The sequence below is a fragment of the Mustela putorius genome, unplaced genomic scaffold, assembly GCF_011764305.1.
Source record: "Mustela putorius furo isolate JIRA1106 unplaced genomic scaffold, ASM1176430v1.1 tig00000430_pilon_pilon_pilon, whole genome shotgun sequence".
NCBI classification, from domain to species: domain Eukaryota; kingdom Metazoa; phylum Chordata; class Mammalia; order Carnivora; family Mustelidae; genus Mustela; species Mustela putorius.
Window position 1 is genome coordinate 8,045,465 of NW_025421377.1, and position 27,240 is coordinate 8,072,704.

The following is a 27,240-nucleotide window of genomic DNA, read 5'->3' on the forward strand; positions in this document are numbered from 1 at the left end:
GAGAGAGAGAGAGAGAGAGAGAGAGACACCCCCCCCCCACATATACACACACATTGGGGCTATTAACTCATTTTCTGACATCTCACCAGTGACCTCACCCAGTGACCTATGGGTCACTTTTCTCTTCCTCGAACACAACAAATTCCTTCCATTCTAGAGCTGTGCCAGGGCCAGCTCAGGCAGACACAGCCTTCGCTGGGAGCCTGGCCCTGTCCTAAGCAGGTCACTAAATCCTCCCTTTTAATCTGCATGACTCTGGGAAGTCGATAACCTTAACAGAAGGGTCAGCTGAAGAAGACGGATGTCCCATCATACACCTGGGAGGTGGCAGAGCCGAGACTCACGCCCAGGCAAGTCTGTCTCATGGCCCCTGTACTGAGCCGCAAAGACAAAGTACTGTGGGAGCCCTGTCCCCAAGAAGTGCGAGGGGACAGGAGCCCGGTACCAGAGGACAGACCGGTGTTTTCAATACTCTCGGGGATGCTTCATCCGCAGAGATGGAGTGAAAGGGAAACTCGAGTTACAGAGAGAGGGAAGCTCTCTGCCGGACTGGCGATGATGAAGAGGGGCTTCCTGCTTCATCTTGTGTCTTTATGAAGCAGTACACGGGGCAAGATTATCAAATGAATCTAAGTGAGGAGAAGAGTTTAGGAGAGAGGAAAGGAATTGAAATGGTCACATTAGGGAGGGAGGAAGCTAATATACTGAGGAAATAAAATACATTATGGTGCAGTAGCCAAGAATTTAAAGAGAGGCTGGCTAACACTCTTGAGTGCTTTTTCTCCACATTATTTAGCTGTTCAGGCTCAGGCTTGAGAGAGGGAGGGAGACAGAAGAGCGAGCGGATATCTGAAGGGGTGTGATTCTAGTGAGAATGGAGGTCCTAAGCTGAATATGGAGGGAACCAACAATAAAAGCAGGAACAATAATAGTTAAAGAAAAAAAAATGAGAGAAAGGTCAATGAATTAAAGGGCCACACGCCTGAGGGACTGCTGGTTGCGAGGACTAGAACAGGCAGGCAGGAAGCATGGGAGATGCTGGTCCAGAGGCGGGAACTCGAAGTCAAGATGTGGACCTAGTCCAGTTATGGATACCAGGAATGCCGAAGTGTAGACAGCAGGAGTGGTGGCTGAGGCAGAAAGAACAATCCAGGATCAAAGAAGCCAAGATGCTGGAGGCAAAAACCTCCAGAAAAGATGCCAGGGACTTGTGACAGGAGGACAGTGAGGCAGGCTGGTCAGCCATGAATGAGGAGGGTCTACAGGCTGCAGATACAGCAACACCGAGGGGTGGTGAAGTCTGAAGGCATAAAGTCCGAAGGAGCTGGGTGTTTGAAGGAAGAAGGAAGCGAGATGAACGGGGTGCGAGACGGACACTCACCCCAATCTCCAGGGCCTCTAGTGCTTGCATTATGGATAGTAATAATGACAATGATAAGAGAATATCGATAATAAGCTGCTTCCCGATTGGAGACGACTGCAGGGAGGTAATATCCGTAGCAAGGACCCAGGTTTTAGTTAGGTAAAGCAAGTGATGAGGACATTCTGAGCAGTAGCTGGGGATCTGGAGGGTTTGCTGTGACAGCCCATAAATTCCAAATGGCCTGGGGAAGAGTGTGGGAGGTTGGGGAAGAGGAAGAAATTGGGTCTGATGAGTGGAGGTAGAGAACAGTTACAGAGACCATAGGCAATATGGAAGCATGGGGATGTGGCCTTCTCGGGTATGTGAGGCACAATAGGATTAATCCTGATGAGCCCACAGGGAGGCCTGGTATCCGCATTAGGTTGAACAATATGGGGTTACAGAACCACATTCCTCTCCTGCTGACCGGGGTGGTGATGGCCCATGTTGGAAGCGAGTATGAGGCATTTTTCATGTCCAGAGTTAGGGAGGGGCTAGCAGTACAGGCACAACAGAGTGGAAAAAAAGAATTAGAAAATTAATTCACCATAGTTCTGCTTCTATTGTATAACAAAGAATAATCATTTCCCTCCTTAAATAGGACAGTGATTTAAAATATTCGTTATTAGAAAGTATTGAATTGGCCTCTTTCTTGCTATGAACTGTAAAACTGCAAAATCCCAAGCAAGTTTTGAAGTGAACTTATGGTCTTGACTACACTTGAACACTAATGACTTAGTGAATCTAGACTTAAAACACAGAAATGATTTACTTAGACGGAATAAGTATAAACAAGATCCTTCTTCAGGGTTCTTTCCTGATGTGAACATTGATGAGTATCATCAGAACAGAAAGTATTCAGACTTGAGTCTGGTAAAAAATGCACAGTGACATTGGTGGGCATTCAATTGTTACTTATAACAGATAATTATGTGACACTGTTTTATTTGTAAATATAATATTTCATAATTCTAATGTCCACAAATGAATGGCTAGTTGATGAGATTATAATACAACGATATATCATACAATATACCTGTAAAAAATGAGGTATACCTATGTATGCCAATAAAGTGAGAAAAAGCAAGATCCATTACACAACATACAGAAGGACTGTATGTATATGTACAGAGAGAGAGAAAGAATACACACGGGAAAAGGAGTTACTTATGATAGATAATTTTCTAGGAGTTATTTCTTTAGAGCAGAAATACTGAATGTTCCATTTTTCAGTTTCTTCCATCTTTATCTTTTCTATATGTGCAGTTGTAGCACAAAGGAATGGAGAATAACCAAATAAGGGTCTATCGTGGCCAGCAGAAAATCTCAAAGGTCAATCAAAAGGTACTCATGTTTCTCAGAACATGTTCCTGTTTGTCATTTAAGCTTGTCTGAACATTCACTATTGCACTGACGAGTGTTCTCCCGCAGCTCCTTACATTTCCTGTTTTTCAAGTAAAACTGCATTTGCAGCAGGGTGTCCTGGATCCAAACTAAATTGTCTGCAATCTAGTTTGCAGAACTGGTGGCCTAGAGATCTTTGTGAAAAGCAATCTGCACCGAATTAGTCATCAAAAAGATCATTCTCTGATGGAAGAAAAAGCTATTCTTTTCCAGGTTAGGAGGACACCCAGAAGAGGAAGACAAGGAGAGAAGTGGAATGGAGTGGAATGGGGTAGAGACTGCCCCCTTCATAGCACACGGCTCTGATTTCAAACTGTGATGAAGAGAAGGTCTAACCATGAACCTGAAGGGCATGGAGAGGAAGCCCTTTACATCCCACAACAGACTGAGAGACCACCCTGTAGAACCAGCCCTATGCCCAACAATGCTCCCAGGGCAGCAGAAGGAGCTCGGTGAAGAAGCAAGAGAAAAATGTGCGTGCATAAACTTCTGAACACAAGCAGACACCACCTTGGGGATGCCTGAAATAAGAAGAAAATGTTTCAGGAGGGGATAAAATGGAGGCCAAGGTTTCCCATGATTTGGGCAACAATGTTAATAGGTCTGCATTTGCAACTCAAGCCCCCTGGGAACTCCAGAATATAAATTTCTTATTTCCAGATTTCTGGTGCCATAGAAAACAATGGTCTACAGGACTACATTTGAATTTAGGTCATAACCTCTTTAGCCTATTGCTGAAGAGTGCCAAAATACTTGGTTTCTCTTTTTAAACTTAAATTACTCTGTGCCTAGATCATAAAAATTCATGGAATCTTCAATTTACCTTTGAGCTCTGATCCAATTCTTTATGACACATCTCCACTTGACACTGCAATAGAAACTTTCCTCTTTGAACATTCAATCAAACACTACTCACATAATAGTTCCTCACTTGAAGAGCAGCCCCATGAAATCAGAATCCTTCAAAAATGTGCCTAATTTTAAGTTAAATCACTGAGTATTCCTAAATAAGAACAGCAGGGTTTAAAAAAAAAAAAAAAGGTAGAGACTCCATGGCATTTGCCACATGCCTCCATTCAGGCCCCAGTACTTTTAGCAAAGCTGTCTTTAATTTAAGAATGTGCCGTAGGCTGTATTGGAAAGAACATAAATAATGTAAAGTGGAGCCTGGACAATGGCAAGCTGGCTCAACTTCTCGGAGCGTCCTTCATTAGATCCAGCTGCAAACGCTAGAAGTTATAAAAAATGTATGCAGGACTTCTTTTTAAGCATTAACACACCACTACTTTAAATGTTGGTTCTGACTGAGAAATTCCTCTCTGCAGGTGCTTTTACCCCCATAACCTCAGCAAGCTGCCAGGGCCTCAGGAGACTAAACAAATTGCTAACTTAAAAATTCATTATAGTATCTGTTCCCTTTCCAAGTCATAAAATGTACTCTATAATTTGCTCTTCTGAATCCCCTGAGACCTTGGTCTTCAAGGCCCTGTGTGCTTGTATGACGCCATCCCTTGTCCATTATTAATATACTGGATAGGCTTTTTAAAAACACATCACACCCAAAAGTCCTAAAATGGGAAGTGAAAATGTCACTAGCCAGCACATTAATTTCCCTGAAGTAAGCAATAACAAAAGTGATGACAAAGGTGATACCAACACACGAGGTTCCTGGCAGGGAAGTGTGAACAGGTCAACTCTGTAGCTTGCACATACCAACAGATGGCAGCAGACGGATGATGAGGTCCAGGGGCATGGCGTCACTATCAGGAGTCCATGAAAAAAAGAAGTTCCATTCTGTGCAGCTATGAAAAATAATATAAAATTATCAGGGATATCATGTAAGGGTAGGAAGTTTAAGTAGGCATTATTTTAAAAATATAAAGAGTAGCCATCTGAACAAAGGCCAAGATTTAGCACAGGTAAAGCAGATAGCTGCCTACCTTCTCACATTTCAAAGACTCTCATAAATTCACATAAATCCAAGATGGTTACAACTCAAAAAGGCCAAGTCAAGATGCTTCTAGAATGGACCCATGGGGAAAGACAGGAGACTAGAATCCAGAACCAGGGAAACAGACCCAGTCACAGAGCACAGCGAGATCCCTGAGGAAGTGAGGAAAGAGTGAAAAATAGCACTATGGATATTATTCCAAACTAAGCCATTGGAGTCTAGGTCATGATTGATAACCAGATTTTCTTTCTCTGGAAGCTTGGGTCTGCATTCCGTTCAAAGCACTTCCCTAAAATTTAGTCAGTAGGCAAACACAGTAGATAGACATGGATTAAACAGATGAAAAACTAGAAGGGCCTAACTGAAGAAAAACCCACGGATTATTTAAAGATAATGTTTCTTTCTTTTTTTAAATAGAGCACCCTTTGGAATGCAGTGATAGACGGAAGCAAAGAGAACAATTTGATTAGAGGGGGTACAAGAAAAGTTCAAAAATCCTAAGAGTTTGGCCAGTCATCATGATTCATTATGGATGAGATCAGAAATAAGCAAAATCACTTTAAAGAGTCAGAATGGCTAAGTTAAGAGTATGATCTGGGCGCCTGGGTGGCTCAGATGGTTAAGCATCTGCCTTCGGCTCAGGTCATGATCCCAGCGTCCTGGGATTGAGTCCCGCATTGGGCTCTCTGTTCAGCGGGTGTATGCTTCTCACTCCCCCTTTCCTCCCGCTACTTGTACTCTCTCACTCTCTCTGTCAAAGAAAGAAATAAAAATTAAAAAAAATTTTTTTAAAGAGTATGATCTGACTGTAAGTCAATGTTGGTAATACTGGCATACATGATGAAAGAATGTGTCACTCAGAACCCAGCATCTGTACAATACGACTCGTTAGCTCTAGAGGTACTCTCAGCCACAGGACTTGGATTTATACCAGGTATCCCCTTGGCCTGGATAAAAGATCCCTCAAGACTATTTACATAACATTACTTCAATTTTGTCTTCACTTAGCATCCCTCTGACTATACATTCAGTCTTTCATTCACCCCAATATGGGAAGGATTCATTAAATGATAAAAATGAATATTTTAGTGACTGAAAAGGGATATTCCCCCATTAAATTGATAAATCAACATTCAGATGTACACCATTCTCTTGGTTAACATCAGTCTATCCTCTTCTCTTGTCTTAGGAGGTGCATCATGAGGTACTGGAATAGAAACTTCTAGAACTCCAAGTCAAACATCAGACGTGGACAACAGAAATTTTACAACCTTGTAGGGCAGCTTGGCAGCCAGTTGGTTAGCACCCTCTTAAGTGGCTCCACAACCACATGTTAAAAAAAAAAAAAAGTAAGAATATATGATCCACTTCATATCCTGTGAATTTAGCACTAGTGACTCTCTGAACCAGAAATCAACTATATAAATCAATATCCAATTAAACACATTAGATTGTGTAAGAGTAGACACCATATCTGTTTTGTCTGTTGTGGGCCCTAATGCACTTCCTGACATGTATTAGGAACTCAAGAGTTATTTTTTTTTAATAAATAAAAATTTAAGAAAAGAAGGGAAATAAGGGAGTAGGGAGAAGAATTTAGGTTCTTTCCAGATTAAGCTGCTGAATGAGATGTGATGACTTTTCATAGGACTGTTATGCCAAGTGGTTTCCATCCTTTGGAACAGCTACTCATAAAAATTTCTGGATGCAGAGAGAACTATGAATGTATGTCGGTCATGTGATTGGTCTGCTCATTGTAATACAAGGCTGTGAAGACTCAAGTTGTTAACGCTTTGCTGGGAGAGGTCATTGAGAGGATGTGACCTATGAGCTGGACCACAGCAATCAGACTCCTCACCAGTCCCCTGTGCTCGGAATGTGCATTCTGCTTGCCTTTCCTGCTTCCAGAAGCTCCTCCAAGGGCATCTAGCCTTGAGACAGTGACATGGTGTTGAATATTTGTGACTGCACCCATTTAAGGCCTTTATGTAAACTTTTAAGAACTGGCAGACAGGTATGGAGATCTACTCATCTTGATACCACTCAAGACAGGTCTCGTATGTAAGTTCTCTTGCTCATTAAACCAGCCACCAGCCAATCTGGTGGGACCTACCTCTTTCTTCAGTCTTCCTGCGCTCTGTGTGTATGGGGGCTAGTTTTGGATTACACATGAGAAGCTCCCAAGAATTTTGCAAACAAACATAGTTTAATATAAAGATGAATTGAGATTTAAAAATCATTTCCTATTTATATTTACTCTCTAGCCTGAAGAAAAGAGACACCTGACTGCCCCTGAATGAACAGAAAGAGAGAAAAACAACCCATGAAAAGGTGAGTAAATGACCACCTTTTTGTTGGGCTTGTTACCTGAGGGACCAGAGCGTGATAAACCACAGCAGATAACCCAGGACGTTCACGCCTTTGTCAGGGATTCTGGACAGGCCCTCTGCACAACCGGATGCAGCTCTGTCATCTTCTCTTATGCCGTATTGAAATGTTATGAATTCCCTAACATCAAAGCTGTTTGTATGCGTTTAAAATGTCAGAGTTAAAGGTCCAAACCAAAGACCTAAGGCCTTAGGAAAAGGAGACTAAGACTTTTAAAACCTAGTGAGGACATTATGTGAGTACAATAAGCCAGACACAAAAAGACGAATACTGTATGATTCCACTCAGAGGAGATACCTGGAAGAATCAAATCCACAGAGATGGAAAATAGAATACAGGGGGCCAGGGCTGCGGGAAGGAAGGGCGGGAATGGGGAGTTAGTGTTTAATGGTACTGAGTTTCATCTGGGGATGAAGAAAAAGTTCTGGAGAAGGACAGAGGTGATGGTTGCACAACAGCACGCATGTACTTAATACCACTCAACTATACACTTAAACATCGTTAAAATGATAAATTTTATGCTATGTATATTTTACCACACACACACACACACACACACATTCAGGGAGAAATTACTCACTAGACTCTGAAGGCCCAATTTGAAGGGAGCAAAACCAGCAATCCAGACAGCAACCTCCCCTTCCCACTCGCATGGCCAGTATATTGAAATGTTCTGAGAATTAATCTTCCATTAAGACCCTTGAGTGAACATATTTAGACTGACCCTTGCCACACCACAAGTAAATGATTCTAAGTACACAAGCCTCTACTAATAATAGCCATCATTATCATTTACTGAAGGCCTGTTATGTGCCAGCGCAGATCCCTTTACACGAGCCATTTCTTAAGAAGTTAATGCAAAGACCCTTGTGTTCTGGCCCCAGCTAACATCTCCTGCTCTACTCCTCTAGTGCTCCATGTTCAATCCACACAGAATTATTTGCATTTCCCCAGAATGTATCACATTCTTTTACCCCTGCAGCTTTACACACACACACACACACACACACACACACACACACACACGCCCCTTCTTCTTGTTCTCCATGCAGTTCCCTTCTCTTTACACATGGCCAATTCTGGATCATGCTACATGCTTCAGCCTCAAGACCTTGGCCAATAACGCCCCTGATCACAGCCTGACCCAGTGTTTCTCAAACCTGGCTCCACATTAGAATCACCTGGGGGGCTGAAAAATTACTGGTCCCCAAGATACCATCCCTAGTCTGATTTAACTAGTCTATGGTGTGACCAGGGTATGGGTATTTTGTTTGTTTGTTTGTTTGTTTTTAACTCCAGGGGTTCCTAATGAATAGTCAATGCCAGGAACAACTGACCTAAACCAATTTACTTATTTTCCCCCTTATGCACCTGATGCTTCAACCAGCATCTCCTTTTGTTGTAACCAGTGGTTGGCCTGGTTCTCTCCCTTTTGAACACAAGCTCCTTGAGGGCAAGCTCAAGTTCACCACTGTATCTATAAAAGCTAGACTAGTGCCTGGAACATGGTAAGGGCTCAATAAGCACCGTGATTGCTTTCTTGAATTAATTTGCACCCACTCTGTATGACAAGTATTATTATCCTCAACTTAAAAATTAGCCCACAGAGGTTTTGAGAGGCTAAGTCACCTATCTCAAGTCCACAGGAAGTGAGTGGCAGTGCCAGGATTAGAACTCCGCTCTCTCTGATGGTGAATCTGTATTTACTACACACCACAATGCCCTCACACTTCTTGAATAAGCTGTTCCTATCCAATGAGTTGTTCCTGCTGAACAAGTTAGAAATAAAGGCAAAACTGGAAGTGTGCTGTGAGTAACTGTAAAATACAGGCAAAAAAAATCACTCAATTTGCTAAATTTGTTGGGGACAAGATTTTGCAAAATCTGGCCCTTGGATGCACTGTTCTCAAAGAAACACCTATTTCTCGGTGATTAGAACTTTTTTTTCTAGGACTCCCATCCAACAAAACCTGGAAAGGTTTTGATGTACCAAGTTCCTGCACAAACAACAAATGAAACCAAACCAGTGAAAGAAAACTGAAATTTTAATGCCCACTGAAACTTTCTTAGGCCACGACCCCAGGTACTACCGCTCAATTTGAGGTCCAACCTGCCATGCGTGGGCTCAAAATGCAAAACAAGGACTTCAAGCTTCCAGTGGTTACTCAGTCTCTGTCACAATATTTGTTTTCTCCAAATGGCGAATGCTGCTGGGACCCCTGCACTGCCTGGCTAGACCAAAGCACCCATCATGGTACCAGACGCACCGGCAAGGAATCATAAGCAGTGGCTGTTGACTTCTGAGGCTGGCTTCTGTCCTGAGATGAACTTCCACTGCTCGGGTTCCCTTACCGCTCAGAAGAGCTTGGCTGCCAAGTGCTAGGTGGCGTAGGAGTGCCAACTGCTGACTTCTCCGTGTCCGACACCACTTTTTAGTATGGCAAATTTGAGGTATATAAGATAGCAAGTCAATACTTCTACCCACAGTAAAAGTCAACCAAGAGGTAAGCAGCAGGTGTACAAATCTGTGATTAAGACAGTGAGTCAGGCCGCAAGGCTGGGTTTGTACACGTTTCTGTGCCATATTACAGGATGGGCCACTCCTCAGTCAATTTTGTCACAAATGAATAAAGAGCCCTTTTTTATGATCTTGGAAGTCAGGAAGTTTCACAACTACCTCTCCAAGCTTGTCAGTACCATGTTTGGGAACTTGATGGGAGGCCTTTGCCTTTCCTTGCATGGCTCCCTGGGATTAACAGCAGACCGGAAACCATGGCGGTTAGGAGTAGAAGTGTTGGGATCAGGTACTCTGGGTGTGAGAGCCAGTTCTACTATTATTAGTCTTGGTCTCAAGAACATCTGGTTTAACATCTTTTAGCTTTCTTAATTCAATCTATGAAGGGGGGATGAAATAGTAGCTAAGGGAGTTATTGTGAAAATTAAATGAGATACTGTACGGAAAATACTTAGTACAAATCTGGTTTATTTTTTGAAAGGTGTTCAGTAAACAGCAGAGTTTGATACTGTGAATGACAACAGTGTTGGTTCCTCTAATCTTCTCCTGCTTGGTCTTGGCTCTATTGATGACCTCTTTGGCAGCCAGTTTCCTGGAGTGTCCTAGTGCCTCATGGCCACAGCCACCTCCTCTAGATTTCCAGCTATAATATTCTAGAGTTCTGAGTGGCCAAGCAAGCTGTGTAATCAAAACAGCTCTGGAGTCAGAAGACTGTGAAGACGCTTTGCCTGAAGAGGCAGGTGAAGGCTTGGTGCATGAAATGGAACTTCTAGATTTAATCAATTAATTTATATCTTACCTCAATCCCAAATGCTGGTGAGATATTTATTTACTTATTTATATTTTGGCATTATTGATTTATACTTTATACAAAAATGTCTCACAATATAAAATAGTACACATTCTATTTAGCTAGTAATTTTCAAGTTTGAGTGTGCTTCAGTATTGCCTGGGGCGCTTACTGGAAAGTAGAGTTTTGAGCCCCACCCTCAGAAATTCTGAGTTTGTATATCCTCACATCTATACTCTGAGGAAGACTGTGTGATTATTTGGTGGGATTTTTTTAAGTGCATATAATCAATGGAGAAAACGATACAGAGTCAAAGGGAAGAGAGACTACAGATAGGGAAATAGCTGGCCGGCTATATGATTTCACCCGATCATGTCCCAGACAATCCTGAGCCAGACATGTGCAAATCTTATAAATATCCTGTTACCAAAACACAGAAGAAAAACATGATCAATTGCAAAATTCATATATGCCAATACATGCCTTCTATGCCAACCACGGTGCTAAGCATTCGATAAATACTAACTCACTTAATGGTCCTAGCACCTCCATAAATTGGTGCTTTGTTGTTGCTGTTTACACAGATGGGAAACTGAGGCTCTGAAGGTCAAATAAAGGGCAGTACTGAAACTGGAAGGCTGTTTGCCTGGGTTCATCACCCAGGCTCTTAAGTACTAAGCAGTGTTGTTTGGAGAGACAACATAACAAATAATAGCAAACCAACAGTTCAGAGGAAGCATTTCCCAACTCTGAGATTGGAGCCTTCAAAATGACAAAACAGTTTGACAAAGGAATTCATTTCCAGGTTTGGGGATGTTCAGATCAGTTAAATTTTTTTTTTTTTTTTAACTTTCAGGGTGGAGAAATATGAAGTAGAGCTGACACTTTTTTGTTTGTGTGTGCTGAGTAAGATCATTAAAACAACAAGTACCAAGTACAGTGAACATCATTTCATGAAATGACACTTCAACACACACACAAAAAAAAAGAAAGAAAAAAGAAAGGAGGAAGAGGTGGCTGGGGGGAGGGGAGAAAGAGCACCATCTAAAACAGAGGACCTTGTTATAAAAATTTGAAGAAATTCAGCTTTGTGAGAGAAACATACACCAACTTTATCTTTCTCTTTTGCTGCTAACAGCTGAAGAACAGTACAGAAAACCAGTGGAACCTGAATGAGCACAAGATGTGATCAAATCAGAAAACACAGAAGGTCTGTGGAAAGTGACCAGAGTGGGAGCCCTTAATTTATGATTTTCACACAAGATTCACACGGCGCTTGCACATATGAATGCTTCACTGCTATCTCTGAGACACGCCAAGTGACACTGTAAGGCTCTAATTTCAGTCTTGAATGAAACCAATAACTATTACTTCAAAAAGAACACAATATGCTTGAAGAAAATAAAAGATTAACACCAAGCTAACACATTTGGCGGTATCCGATTTTCCCAAGGCTAACACATTTGGCAGTATTTTTCTACTTTGGTAAAGAATTTGAGTTGCTTATAAATTTTTGCTGAGCCCTTTGTTGGATGCTTTCAGAGCCTGAAGTAAGCAGCCCCACTCTTTGAGAGAATTGTGTTTATAATACCTACTGTTCCTATATTTCCATTAGAATGCAATTATCCTTCTTGGGAAAAAATAAAGGTCACTGGGTTAATGGAGCTCACCTCTCTTTTTTAGTCCATAAATAATAAATCAAATATAATATTTAAAAAGAAAACCACATCCTGCATACCACTATATTTGTGATGCTTTTTTTTCATAGGACATTTGAGTACATGGCACTTACTATGGCCATAATTGTGGCTGTCCATCAAGTTCCCACAGTACCTGTTCAGTAAAGAAGTACACAGCATGCATCTATTAAATTGATATTCATCAATACTAAAATGTTGAAATTTCCCATGATGCTTTCAAATCAGATTACAGTACATTCCACTCTGAATTCGAGAAGCGTATCACAGAATGATTTATCTTAGCAAATATACAGAAAATCTCATGAGCTTTATCTGATAAGCATTGACAAAGGTATCCATTTAAAATATTCTAAATAAATACAGGCTGAAGCACATCTCTCTGCTCCCAGAATGGCTTACCAAGAGGACCTGTGAGGAGACAGTAGACAGTGCTTATGACCACACTAATAATAATAAATATCTCCAGGCAAGATTCTGCTGTCACCAGTTTCCCTAATGAAAAAACGAAGACTTTCTGCCAGCTAAATAGCTGAATAGGGCTCTCAGCCCAAAAGAGCCTAATCAATGCTTTCACTTCAGGCTTCCCAAGGGATCAACTAAGCAACCGCTCCAGTACCTGGCACATCAAGATTTATAAGGCAGAGTAGGAACACATGGCCTCAATAGCTTTGGAAGCCATTTGTTTTGAGTAATAATAAATTTAAAAAAAAGAAACAAAAAACTTAAGGCTACTAATGTTAGATCATTATCACCCTAAAACTAAGGCTATGTGACTCATGAGATTTATCTAAGAAATACATTTTGAATAAAAAAGAAATTATAGTACACACCTGAACCTGCTATGAGAACTGTTAAACACTTGTAAATCACATTCCCCTAAAATAATGAAAGTGAAAAACTGCTTTCCACTTGACACAGGCTTGTGCGACAAAATGCCCTTCAACTGCCAACCAGTAGAATTACACACAGCTCCCATCTCAGCAAGAATTTCAGCAGCATTGAACAGCCCCGTGAACAGGCACTTTAACTTCTAATGATAAACCTAGCACTGAACCAGCCAACTGTTTTCCTAAGCAAAACAGCCCTTAGAGTCACAATTTTTTAAAACGTTCATTTGAAGGATATGTATCTGCCTCCAGAACATAATTATTTTGGATTATAATTAACAACAATAAAAGTCTAGACCGCTGTGTAGTGAGTGTTGGTCTGCCAGGCACAGATCTGATAGTTTCATGAGGATATTCTCATTTAATCCCTGAAAATCCCTCTAGTCTGTGATGGGTGACAGTATGTATCCCACTAAATACACCAAAATATACCACTTTGGCATAAGGATTATTTGGAGCTAGGGACACTTTAAAAAAACAAAAAACAAAAAACAAAAAAACCAGCAGACCCTTAGAAAGCAAGAAAAGCATTCTAACATCCCTTTTTTCTTCCTGAAAATGGGAGATGAGAACTCCCATGTGAACGACACCCTTCCTGTATCAGGAATGAAGAAATAATCTTCAACAGGGACACAAAGCCAAGAAATTCTGTACAAACAGAACTGGTTAAAATAATTCTTATCTTCCCTTAGTCTCCCTCTGTATTTTAGTGACTTTTCCGCCATCGTGTGTCTCTGCCTAACCTTACAGAAAAGTACTTTATAGAAGTTTGCTATTTCTTTGGGTCTTCATGTCATGGTGAGGGATCCTACATCACATAAACCTTACATAAATCTGTATGCTTTTCTCCAGGTAACCTGTTGTATGTCAGTTTAATTTTCTGCCCCCAAAATAAAAAAAAAATCCTAAGAAGATAGAAAATTTTGCCTCCCCTACATCAGTGATGATTTGTTATCTAATTAAGGCTACTGGTCCATCAGCACAAAGTATTCAGATCTAACATTTAAATATAGAGACTTGATTTTTCTTAGTATTCATTCTCAATGTCGATATTTGGGGCTTTGAAATCTATTTAGGCTTCCCAAAAGGATTTTCTTAAAATATTAATCATTCTTATGGATATCATCAAATACTTCCTTACTCATTGCCAGAAATTTTATATCTGTTTTACATAAAATTGAAGTAGACTGGCTGACATTACTTAAGAGGCAGATTTGCTGAAAAATAAAAATAAATGCATCTCTTTTAGAATTACTTTAGCACTGACATTATTCTTAAAATGAGTTCTAGGAACCTGTGGAGTTACAAGTATGTACCATTTTAAGCAAATGATTAAAAAAAATAAATCTTAAACTTACAGAATTAATAAATAAAGATTGGCCTGGACTTTCCTTTTGGATAATCCATCAACTCCAGCAGGATGAATTTGTACCAACTAGAGTCTCAAAACAGAACCCCAGATCGAAGGAGTCTTTAGGCTAGAAAATTTCATGTGCTAAAATAGCAGTATAATTCATGAACATAATAATGTTGTACCCTAGCCACATCCAACAACTTACTACTAAGAAAAAACAAATCTTTTAAAAAAGGGGTGGGTGTTTCATTCTGAGGACAGCAGATTTGGAATGAAGATGCTGACCTAGACCCATGATGCCCAGTGAGGGAGGTGTTATTGTTACTGTATACAAAACTATAACTCTATCTTATGATTATTGGAAAAGATATAGTAATATTGGAACACTGGAAAACATTGGAAAAGATATAGTAATAGAGTCAATGTAGAAATATCTTAGAGAAGGAAGAGTAGCATGACTTTAAAATTAAAATCTCTCTTTGCTTGAGCTGGGACATCTATCTTCTCCTTCCCTTGGACATTGGCACTATTGGTTCTCGGGCCCTGGGTCTTGGACAGGGCCTTATGCCATCAGTTCCTCAATTCTTGGGCCTTTGGATTCCAGATGGCACTTACACCATTGGCTCCCTTGGTTCTCAGGCCTTTGCACTTGGAGTGAGTTACACCACTGGCTTTCCTGGTTCTCCAGCCTGAAAGCAGCAGATTGTGGGATTTCCTGGCCTCCACAATAGCATGAGCCAATTCCTACAATAAATCTCTTATACATCTACATTTATCCTATTAGTCCTGTTTCTCTGGAGAACACTGATGAATACAGACATTATGAGAAACATCAGTACAGATGATCTAATTTTCTTCCCTTTAGTTGAAAAACCAGTGGCTCTATTTGATCCACACACAGTTGAGGCAGCAGAGTGAAATGAACAGGACACTAAAATCAGGATTCTGCTCCCACTTCTGCCACTAACTAGCTTTGTCAACATGAGCAATCTGTTAGCTGACCTCTCAGGCTCCATCTATCACTAACAGACACTAACCCTGGGGAAGATCTCGGAGTCCACAGAGGGTCATAGTTTGGAAGAGTGCCTCCAAAGCACCTCTAGCACTAGAACGTTCAGCCAGGTACAGGTTGGCTAACTCCTTGACCAAGGTTTAGTCTACCAGGAAATTTTTGACCCACCAATGATGATTCATAAATTTAACAGTGGGGATGCCATGCAAAAATACACTTTAATTTTTATTGAAAATTATTAGAACTACATCTTTTCTTTCTCCTTTGCCCTTCTCATTGACTTTATTGCCAGTAAAATACCTTGAGTCCATCTCCCAATTGGTATGCCCATGGCCAGCTCTTTGCTCCAAGATTTGCTCTTTGATCTCCCAACTGTCCTCCAAATTGTGTTCTTTTCCCTACTAACACAGCCTGCATATCATCACACCAGTCACCTAGCTAAATGTTAATCTGATCCATCTCCCTCCTACTTAAAGACCATCAGTGAGCTCTACTGCTTGTAGAACTAAGTCCAGATTCGTTAGTATTGTTTCCAGTATCATATCTGACCTCAAATGACATTTCCAAAATCAATCCCAGCAACTGTTCTTACCTCCCAAGACCTTTACACTTAGGGATTTTTGGATTTAAGAACCCTCAAATCCAATCTGCCCTCAGCTAAAAAAAAAAAAAAAGAACAAACTGCTCTCTTGTCCTATATCCCAACCCTTTTGCATAAAATTTTTTGCAAGCATTAGGATTTCTTTAAAGATTCAAAAGGAGCTCCTTTAATCAGTATCTGTTTGGGCATGCTTTATTTTTTTCATACTACTCAGCCTCCAAAGCAACATGGTTTGTAACTCTCTCATTTAGCTGGTCAACTATTCATACAACAATCACTTGTGAATTTTGTGTGTCCCCTATTTGACAGAATATATATTAGGCTATCTGTTGGCTCTCCCCTAAGGAAATATAAGATTTGTCTAAGCATTTCAATTACTGAAATATTTTGTACTTGTCTTTAATCTTAGAATCATACTTTCAGCTTCAAATATTGAAAAAAAAATTTTTTTTAATTTCTTCTACAAAATGGCAAGTTTGGAGTCACTGATGGCAAACAAAATCTTCTTATCTTCCTCTGTAAAGAATTTTACTTTTTGTTAGGAAGCAATTATCATCCTCTTCTAGTACAGACCTTGAAGGCAGGGATCGTAGCCAACTTGTCCACGACGGTGTAGCATCAGTACCTAGAATGGCCCTTGGCTCAGAAAGTAGGCACTCAATGAATATATATCGAATGGCTTTATGAATAGGCAAAAGGAGGTGCTGCACAACCACAGAAGAGAAGATCTCCATACAAATGAATTCCTTAGATAAACCCTACTATTTCACAAAATACAAACATTTTTTAAGCCACTACTGCTAACTTCAGGATGTAAGGGAAGATTTTTGGCTTTCCAATAGACATAAATTTGGTGTTAATTTGCATTCCTTTTATCAAGGTTTTTCATAAGTACTATATTCATAAACAGTTTTGTAAATCCGCTACTTTCCCCTGTTTGTATGTATTTAGCCAATGGATGGTGATGTGCCCATCTGTAGTTTATAGAAACAATCTCTACTTGGTAGTAATGCATGGTAAACTTTAATGACCATAAGAAATCACCTGCGAGGGGCGCCTGGGTGGCTCAGTGGGTTAAGCCGCTGCCTTCGGCTCGGGTCATGGTCTCAGAGTCCTGGGATCGAGTCCCGCATCGGGCTCTCTGCTCAGCAGGGAGCCTGCTTCCCTCTCTCTCTCTCTGCCTGCCTCTCCATCTACTTGTGATTTCTCTCTGTCAAATAAATAAATAAAAATATCTTTAAAAAAAAAAAAAAAAAAGAAATCACCTGCGAGATTTGATTTTAAAAAAAGATACCCGGGGCGCCTGGGTGGCTCAGTGGGTTAAAGCCTCAGGTCAGGTCAGGATTCCAGGGCCCTGGGATGGAGCCCCGCATTGGGCTCCTTGCTCAGCAGAGAGCCTGCTTCTCTCTCTGCTCTGCCTGCTGCTCTGCCTGCTTGTGTTCTCTCTCTCTCTCTCTCTCTCTGACCAATAAATAAATAAATAAATAAATAAAACCAAAAATCTTTAAAAAAAAATGATACTCAAGATTCCTTTATAGTCTTGGGACGCCTGGGTGGCTCAGTGGGTTAAGCCGCTGCCTTCGGCTCAGGTCATGATTCCAGAGTCCTGGGCTCTCTGCTCAGCAGGGGGCCTGCTTCCCTTCCTCTCTCTCTGCCTGCCTCTCTGCCTACTGTGATTTCCCTCTGTCAAATAAATAAATAAAATCTTTAAAAAAAAAAAAGATTCCTTTATAGTCTAGAAATTCTAATGTGGTAGGTCTGGGGTACAACCTATGTTCTTAAAAGGCTCTCCAGATTATTTTGATGAGGACTACACTGCAAGAAACACTGGATTTGAGGCTAAGAGCAAACATTATTTATTTAGTTTTTTTTTATATGAGTAATGTCTGTGAATGATGGAACAGAATATGTTTTATGAAATATTAGAAAGTCTAAATAATTTCCAATTTTCAGTTAGTAATTTTATACTACCAAGATTTCTTCCTTCCTTGAAGAATACCAGTTATAAATTCTATGTTCTAAATTAGATAGGTATCATTACAAAGAATGTTAGTGAGAAGGAAGATGGCAGTATTATATATAGCAAACATCCCCAGCCCCGAGTGAACAGTGAGAAGGCCTAGCATTTGATGTGTTATGAATTAATTAAGTGATCTTAGAAAATCACTTAATCTCTATCTCTTCGTCATTTATAAAACAGGATTAACTTATACCTACATACTTCATAAAATGCTTTAGGGGAAAATATAATATATGACAGTGATTTTAATTGCTCATGAGAAAGATATTTTATAAATAAAGTATTAGGATTTTGCCCTACTTCAATAATCCTGATGCTGAGAAGCAGAGTTAAAAGCGGGAAAGCTCCCATCAGAATAACTATTCAAACTAAGTAAGCCTGCCATAGTTTCCTGGATGCTGACAGAAGATACGAGACTCTTGAGTCAGAGACAAAGGACATTATTAGTTGCAGCAAAGGGAATCATGGGAGTAGCATTATGGTTGTACCAGTGCCCAAGTCCCACAGGACAACATGAGGGGCCCAATGGAGCCTGTGTATGCAGAGCGGTGGGTCACAAGGGAGAAGTTAAGCTTAAGGAATCTGCTGCTTGTCTGACCAGCAGTAAGCAAGCCTGTAGGTCTGGGAGAAGATCAGGTGTAATAAAGAACTGTAATGTACAATCAATCCAGAGATGTGGCCCAGGTGTAAGAACAGCCAAAGCCTTGGGATTTTGGCACATACAGCAAGACACACAGGAGCACAAGAGGCACATATTTGACTGTATCCAACATACAGGGCAAAATTTTAAATAAGGTTCAAAGTTTATTTAAAGAATTATGATCCTAGTTCCAAGGGAAGAATAAGGAGGAAATTTTGCCATGTTACATTTTTCACTGTCTTTGGAAAGAAAATCACAAGCTTAAAATGTGAAGACTCCTTTCTATTCTATTGTTTATTCTAGTGTTTCTTTCTATTGTTTATGTTAACAGGTAACAACCTGAAAAACCACTACTTGAATCTGAAGACTGGAAAAATGATTAAAACTTGCTGAAGTAATTGCCCCATCACCAAAATATCCTCAAGAGAATGGTTGGTTTCTATGAACTAAGAATAGAACGGTCAACAGGACCACCATGGAATCATGAAAGTGAAGCCAAGAAGAAGTATGGCATGGAAAAGGAAAGAGAAGTTCGTGGAATGGAGAAGTAGTATATGGATGACAAGTGGTATAATAGAAAAAATCTGGTTTTCAAGACACAGTTGCCTTTAAAGTAGCACAGAAAGAGCAGGAGGATCCACATCCTGTCTTCTCCCCTTTACACTGCAAAAGGGTGGATGAGGGCCAGTCATTCTCAGCCAGGTTTTGAAATGCATCATTTGGCTGCCAGATGCCCATTATACTAATTGGATCACCAGTCTCCTCTCTATCTCATTGACACAAGGATTCCGGGGCTACCCATTTCTTTTGCAGCATTAAAATTTAAGAATACCCACCCATACAATAAACTATAAAATATTCACAGGGGCCTGTACTCTACCTTTGTATTATAAAGTAACTCCAGAATGATTCCGCAGTAGCCTGCTTGAGTGATGTGAAGGAATGCCAATACTAAATAGGATTTCTCATGCTAAAACATTTAATTTTATACTTCCGGAGCATATACTTAAAGCATTTGTAAATATTTACAGTTTTATTGAAATCATCATCTTTCTTAAGAATTTCTTTCTTTTTAAGCCTATTCATACAATTGTTCTAAGTCAACAAATACAAAAATTAGAGTATTTTTGTTAGGAATACAAAAAGAAAGATGTAATACCTTTACAATCAGAAATCAAAATGTTGGGGCGCCTGGGTGGCTCAGTGGGTTAAAGCCTCTGCCTTCCGCTCAGGTCATGATCCCAGGGTCGTGGGATCAGGCCCCACATCAGGCTTTCTGCTTGACAGAGAGCTGCTTCCCTTCCTCTCTCTCTGCCTGTCTCTCTGCCTACTTGTGATCTCTATCTATCAAATAAATAAATAAGTAATCTTTTTTTAAAAAATCAAAATGTTTATAAATGTATACATATGGCCATATATGTATATTGTCTATCGCACTCTAAGAAGAATCTATGAATCTCACAAACTAGTTATAGACACATTAATTTTGTTTTATTCTCCATTTAAAAGGGTAAATCTGAATAAATATTAATATCAATCTTCATTGAATCAAGTTGTGCTTAATGAAAGAAACTTTCCATAAAAATTTCTAAATATTCATGATTTATAAAATGAGACTTTCTGTTACTGCGACATCATTTAAATTTTTCCAAGAAATACTCACATGCACAATGGATCTTATACTAAACAGAGTTCTGGGTTGCAGACAACAGAATCCACTCTGATTGGTTCAAGAGAGAAAGGATTTACTACAGGTGTTAGATAGTTTACAGAATCTTTGAAAAGTTTAGTGAAATAGTTTCTAAGACAAACATCCAGGAACAACTTGGTCAAGATGCTGAACAGACCCCAGAACCATACTGTTCCCACCAGTAAGGAAATTGGAGCCACCATATCTTGAACAAAGAATCATGTGGTTTTTGCCAATTCCTACAGCACCAAAATGGATGTCCCATGTCCTACCTTTTCCCCTACATATATTAATTTCATGAAAATTTATCTGTTAGAATCTGTATCATGTATCTTTACCCTAAAAGAAAGGTCAGGGAAGGGGCTGCAAAAGGTAGGTTTTTACTTTGTTTTGTTTTAAAGGTTTTATTTATTTATTAACAGAGAGAGAGAACACAAGTAAGCAGAGCAGCAGGCAGAGCGAGAGAGAGAAGCAGACTCTCGTCTGAGCCAGGAGCCCGATGTGGGGCTCGATCCCAGGACCCAGAATCTTGATCTGAGCTGAAGGCAGCTGCTTAACCAACTGAGCCACTCAGGCACCCCCTTTTGTTTTGGTTTTATATTTCTCATTGAGACGATGGAATTTACATTATAGGGGACTATAAAAATGTAATCAATTTAAAATGTAGTGATATTCAAAAGATTGTGCACCACCTCAAATTGTAAATGTCAACTTCAGATTTTTATGACAAAATTTAAGGTATTTCATAAGGTTTTTCTTATCTAGATCAATAAATAGACTGTTCTAGTGGTCCAGTCATTTTTTATTATTTTGTTATTTTGCTTATAATAATCTTTGTTCTTTATCCTATTTTCAGTTTCAGTCTCCTTTAGATTAGTTTGAAAATTCATCATTACATTACAGAGTTCTAAGCACAAACCCCAAACCACTACATATTTCTTTTGGCCAATACTGAATTTGTAACATGCCTTTTGTATTTGAAGTTTTGTTAACCTCTACATACCATTAAGAGTATAAATAAGAGCATAAGGGTAGCAACCCCATTAAGGGATTGCTAAGACCTAGGTAGAACATTTTTGTGTCCCTTACTCTTGATAGACCGTTTGTCTGCCAAAGTTGGAGCTGTACTTCATTTTGCAAACTATGAAATGACCTATTCCTCTTTAGATATGGTTGAATCTTTAAAAAGAAAGAAAGAAAGAAAGAAAGAAAGAAAGAAAGAAAGAAAGAAAGAAAGAAAGAAAGAAAATAGATAAATAACAGCTTAGAGAAGGGCTAAAAAAATGATTATGAAGCTTTATATTAGCTCAGATCCCGTCAAAGTTTCTGATAACCAAAACCAGAGTAGCTTTTACATGTTCTCCAAAGTTAAGCCATTTTTTATATGGTAGATGTTGGCAGTTATAATCTCTCTTATTTGGGGGGCATCTGGTGACTCATTCTGACTCTTGATTTTGGCTTAAGTCATGATCTCAGGGTTGTGGGATTGAACCCCCATATTGGGCCTCAAGTTCAAAGTGGAGTCTAGGATTCTCTCTCTCTCTCTCTCTCCCCGGCTCCCTCCTCTAAAATAATAAATAAATAAATCTTTAAAAAAGAATCTTCCTTATCTGGGTTCATGAGAAATTGGGATGATCTTCATAGAGCAAAACCTCTCTTATAGAAGGGAAGGAGAAGGAGACATTCATGGTAAGGAGATGGTCTTCACAAACATTCATGAAGTTCCATGTACCTCTGATGAAACTGGTAAGGAACACATCAGCACCTAATTTGCTCAGCAAAGTAATCAGGACAAACCATAAGCCAGAAAAAATTAAATCTAATGGTACTTGGGAGTTTTTCATTGGAAGATATTAACAGTGAGAAATTCAAACCTACCTTTTTCCCCCTTTTCCAAAATATTGGTTTTAAAATATGCATTAATGGGGCGCCTGGGTGGCTCAGTGGGTTAGAGCCTCTGCCTTCAGCTCAAGTCTTGGTCTCAGGGTCCTGGGATCGAGCCCCACATTGGGCTTTCTGCTCAGTGGGGAGCCTGCTTCCCACCCCCCTCTGCCTGCCTCTCTGCCTACTTGTAATCTGTCAAATAAATAAATAAAATCTTCAAAAAATAAAAATAAAATATGCATTAATATTGCATCTGTCTGGGGCGCCCGGGTGGCTCAGTTGGTTAAGCAACTGCCTTCGGCTCAGGTCATGATCCCAGGGTCCTGGGATTGAGCCCCACATCAGGCTCCCTGTTCAGTGGGGAGCCTTCTTCTCCCTTACCCTCTGCTGCTCTGCCTGCTTGTCCTCTCTTGCTCTGTCAAATAAATAAATAAAAATCTTTTTTTTTTAATTGCATCTGTCTTCTATCTTTAAGAAAAAACTATAATATGACTACTAAATCTTTAAAATGTTTACATTTTTAAAAGGTCTAAAAAAAAAGATATGCTCATACCACCTCATACCATATACAAAGGTTAGCTCAAAATGGATCAATGACCTAAATATAAGACCTAAACACTATTAAACCAGAAAACATAGGGGTAAACCTTGGGTGTGGTAATAGATTATTAGATAGAACACCAAAAGCACAAGCAGCAAAAAAATAAATAAATTGGGCTTCATTAAAATTAAAATTCTTTTGTATTAAAGGACATTATCAAGAAAATGAAACAACAACACATAGAATGGGAAAAAATGTTTGCAAATCATATATCTGAGAGGGTTTAATATCCAGAATACATAAAGAATTCCTATAACTCAGTAACAAAAAAGACAAACAAGCTAATTCAAAAATAAATGATTTGAATGGGTATTTCTCCAAAGAAGATATGCAAATGACCAATAAGTACACAAAAAGATGCTTAACATTTTTAGACACTTGGGAAATGCAAACCAAAACCACAATGAGTTAGTATATCATACTTACTAGGATGGCTATAATTTAAAAAAGAAAGGAAAGTAAAACCAGTGTTGGTAAGGATGTGAAGAAAGTGAAAAACTGGGACCCTGGCCATGCTGGTAGGAGTGCAAAAAAGTGCGGCTGCGTGGAAAACAGCTTGGCAATTACTCAAAAAACAACAGAATTATCGTATGACCTAGCAATTCCACTCCTTGGCTAATCCATTCCCCAACTCCGAATTCTGTCAACTGCTGATTTGTTTTCTTTCCCTATGGTTTTGCCTTCCACAATATCATGTAAATAGAATCACAAAATACATTGCTTTCTCTGACTGACGTAGCAAAATGCATTAAAGATCTGCTTGTCTCATGTGAATCAACAACTAATTTTATTTATTTAAATAAAGTTTATTTATTTATTCAGTTTATTTATTTATAAATTCAATATAAATTTATAAATTTATAAATAAATTTATAATTTATCAATATGGTCTCATGGATATTTTTTATAAATTTATAAATTTATAAAAAATTATAATATAAATATATTTATAAATTTATTAAAATTTATAATATAAATATATTTATAAATTTATTTATAAATTCAATATAAATTATTTATAAATTCAGTTTATTTATTGCCTAGTTGTATAGAGGTATCAGTTTATCCACTCACCAGCTGATCCATGATTTCATGAATAAATAACTTTGTATAATAGAGTTTTGATACTATCAGGCTAAAGACAGAAGTCTAAAGACAAAATATTGGACTCTAGTTGGTAAGTATGTATCTCACATAGGTTCAGTTCAGCAATTATAAAACTATTTTCCACACATACTAGAGTTGAATAAATAAGTAAATATATTGTAGATAATGACTGCCAGGTTTGTGAAACAAAGAATATGTGAAACAAAGAAATTACAAACAAGCAAAAGGGAATGCCAGAATAAACCCTTTAGTAACAGGATGAAGTTAAAGATACCAGTGTGAACAAATGTTTATTTTAATATATATATACAGATGAAGATATAGAGATAGATACATGGGTTAGTACACATACAAACATTTGCTAGCTCTACACACTGAAGGGGTCTAGAAACAATGACTCTCTAGTAGCAACAAGAACACCAAGAGGCCAGATTTAGGTTGTTTTTTTTTTTTAAGATTTTATTTATTTATTTGACAGAGAAAGATCACAAGTAGGCATAGAGGCAGGCAGAGAGAGAGAGAGAGGAGGAAGCAGGCTCCCTGCTGAGTAGAGAGCCCGATGCGGGACTCGATCCCAGGACCCTGAGATCATGACCTGAGCCGAAGGCAGCGGCTTAACCCACTCAGCCACCCAGGCGCCCCAGATTTAGGTTTCTAAATACCATTCTCCAATCAGAGGATCCACAATTCTTCAAAAAATACTGATTCTTGGGATAGGACACAAAAAATACAAGATAAGAGCCAGGAGGAGTATCTTATAGCGCCAGAAAGTAAGTGCATAAAAAGAAAATGAGAGAAGAAAAAAGATATGGTTCCTCGAATTGACACAGGAACCAACTCTTAAGAGCTTCTGATGGCCAGAGCTGGGATCATTTAAGCAATACAATAAACAATGAAGTAAATAAAATAAACACCCCTAAGTCAATAAATATCCATGAGACCATATTGATATAAATATACAAATGAATGAACAAATGAAAAGAGGCAATTCTTCCTACAGAAGAACTATAATTACAGGAACAAAGAGGAAAATAGAACATCATCATTAGAGTACTACTGGCTTTCAAATAAACAAAAAAGCCATTTTATCAGCAAAATTAAGCTTATTCAAAAGTTACAGAGAATTATAATGCAGGACAAACAAATTATGGAGAATCAAAGGCAAGATCAGAAAACAGAAGAGAGGGGTTTGCTTTTAAGGAGGAAAGAAAGACGCTGAGAGGCTCTGTTTCAAAGAATTCAGGGTGGTAACAGCTTCTCATTGGAGGAGTGCGGCAGTTTCCCAATGGCTGACCCATTGCTGAATAAGGTGAAATTCTTCCTTCTTCATACTGAGGTATGTAAAGTAAGTTTCCTCCTGTTTAGGGTTGTGAGAACTTCCCCTGCAGGATTTCTGGACTCCATCTTTAATAAGGTTTCCATTATTTGTTTTCACAATACCAAAGTAATAATTGCTTCAGGCAACATCCACTGATGAATGCTAAAATTTGTGAGTGAAACTTTAAAGAGGAACAGGGTATCCACAGTGGCTCATAATATCTCTAATATTTATTAATAACTGTGGTGTTTTCAACATATGTCTTCAATTTCTTAAATACTCCTTCCAGGAGATGATCTCAGATCCCCTAGACTGGACTTATAAACTCTAATGGTCTAGACTTAGTAACTTAGTTCCAAAGAATAGAGTATGGAAAGAGGAAACCTGTTTAACTTCACAGCAGAGAGACCTAGCACACAACCTAAGCCAAGTGATCAAGGTTAAGATCTACAAAGATCTCATTGTACCCCAAATCCACAACCTCAGTCTTACCATGTGGAAAAAAAGGCAAACCCAATCTGATAAACATACTACAAAACATCTAACCAATACTCTTCAAAAGTAATTAAAGCCAAAAGACCTGAGGAGCTGTCACAAATTAAAGGAGACTAAGGAGACATGACAACTAAAGGCAGTGTGGTGTCCTTACCTGAACTGTGGAACAGGAGAGAAAAAAAGTCATTTAGTGGAAATATCAGGGAAACAGTTAGTCTGCAGTTAATTGTGTTTGTTGAACTAATCTCAATCTCTTAGGTTTTTGTTTTTAAGCTTTTATTTATTTATTTGGCAGAGACAGAGACAGTGAGAGAGGGAACATAAGCAGGCGGAGTGGGAGAGGGAGAAGCAGGCTTCCCACGGAGCAGGGAGCCTGATTCGGGGCCTGATCCCAAGACCCTGGGATGGGACGGGGCTCGACCTCGGGACCCTGGGATGGAGGGGCCATTCAGGGCTTGATCCCTGGACCCTGGGATGGAGCCTGATGTGGGGCTCGATCCCAGGACCCCGGGTTCATGACCTGAGCCGAAGGCAGATGCTTAACAAATGAGCCACCCAGGCGCCCCTCTTAGTTTTGATCACTGTAGCATGACTACATAGGAGAAGCTGGGTACAGAGTATATAGGAACTGTCAGTACTATCTTTAAAACTCTTCTATAAATCTAAAACTATCAAAATAAAAAGTTTAATTTTTTTTTTAAATTTCAGGTAAACTCAGGGCTTACACTCAGTAACTCGGAATTAGTGGGTCTCACTTCCAGGTGACTCAAACCAAAAATAAAAACATACCACCAGTAACCCATTATTCCTATTTACCTGTGCAATTTGCATGTGCAAGTTGCCCAAACTGAAATCTCCCCAGCGTCGGGCTGGGGTAACTATCTGAAGGTTGCTCTGTGAAGTGGCCCTATCGCAAAGCACCCAGCTGCAGACCCAAGTACAATACAGACAATCAACCCATTTCTCCTCCTGGCCGCTGCAACACGGATGTAGATCAGCACTGGCGGCTGGATGGGTGGATGGGGCATCCCACTGATGGGTGATGAAGCAAACAGAAGCTGGTAGCCGGTACTTCGTAGAAAAGTGGTTAAAGCACAAGGAATGTAGTTATGTTTGCCTTGGGGCTTTCTTACCCAAGGGGAACCTTGGGTAAGAAGTGCATTTTTACCTAAAATGCACGTGGCATTCAGGTATACATCTACCTTTAGGACAATGTAGAGAGGGTATTCTCTGGTTTACAATTCTTTTATTCCCTGAATTACTCCCATCTGATTCTGTACAAACTACTCAACCCTACCAGTGTCTTGCTGACAACAGCCAGAACAGGGATTTCCAAGGCGTCACTTCTAGAGCTAGTTAAAGAATTAAAAAGGGTCTAGGGGTGAGCAGGGATTTTTTAACTTTGAATATTTCCAACAATCTAATGAGATCACAAATGCCCTGTAATAAAGCTGCCCAGAATATTATTACTCTTATTTGCT

General features: G+C 39.4%; 1 long non-coding RNA gene across 2 annotated transcripts in view; it reads right to left on the reverse strand.

The window, feature by feature from the left end:
- LOC101673168 overlaps window positions 1-27,240 on the reverse strand; it is a 137,306-nt gene that overhangs the window by 100,160 nt on the left and 9,906 nt on the right. Inside the window, exon 3 of one of the 2 annotated variants that reach the window (XR_001176819.2) lies at window positions 4,520-4,608. This is a non-coding gene — a long non-coding RNA (uncharacterized LOC101673168). Of the gene's footprint in view, window positions 1-37; window positions 4,609-27,240 lie in introns of those variants that run through there. The other variant, XR_006606712.1, reaches the window with a different exon arrangement.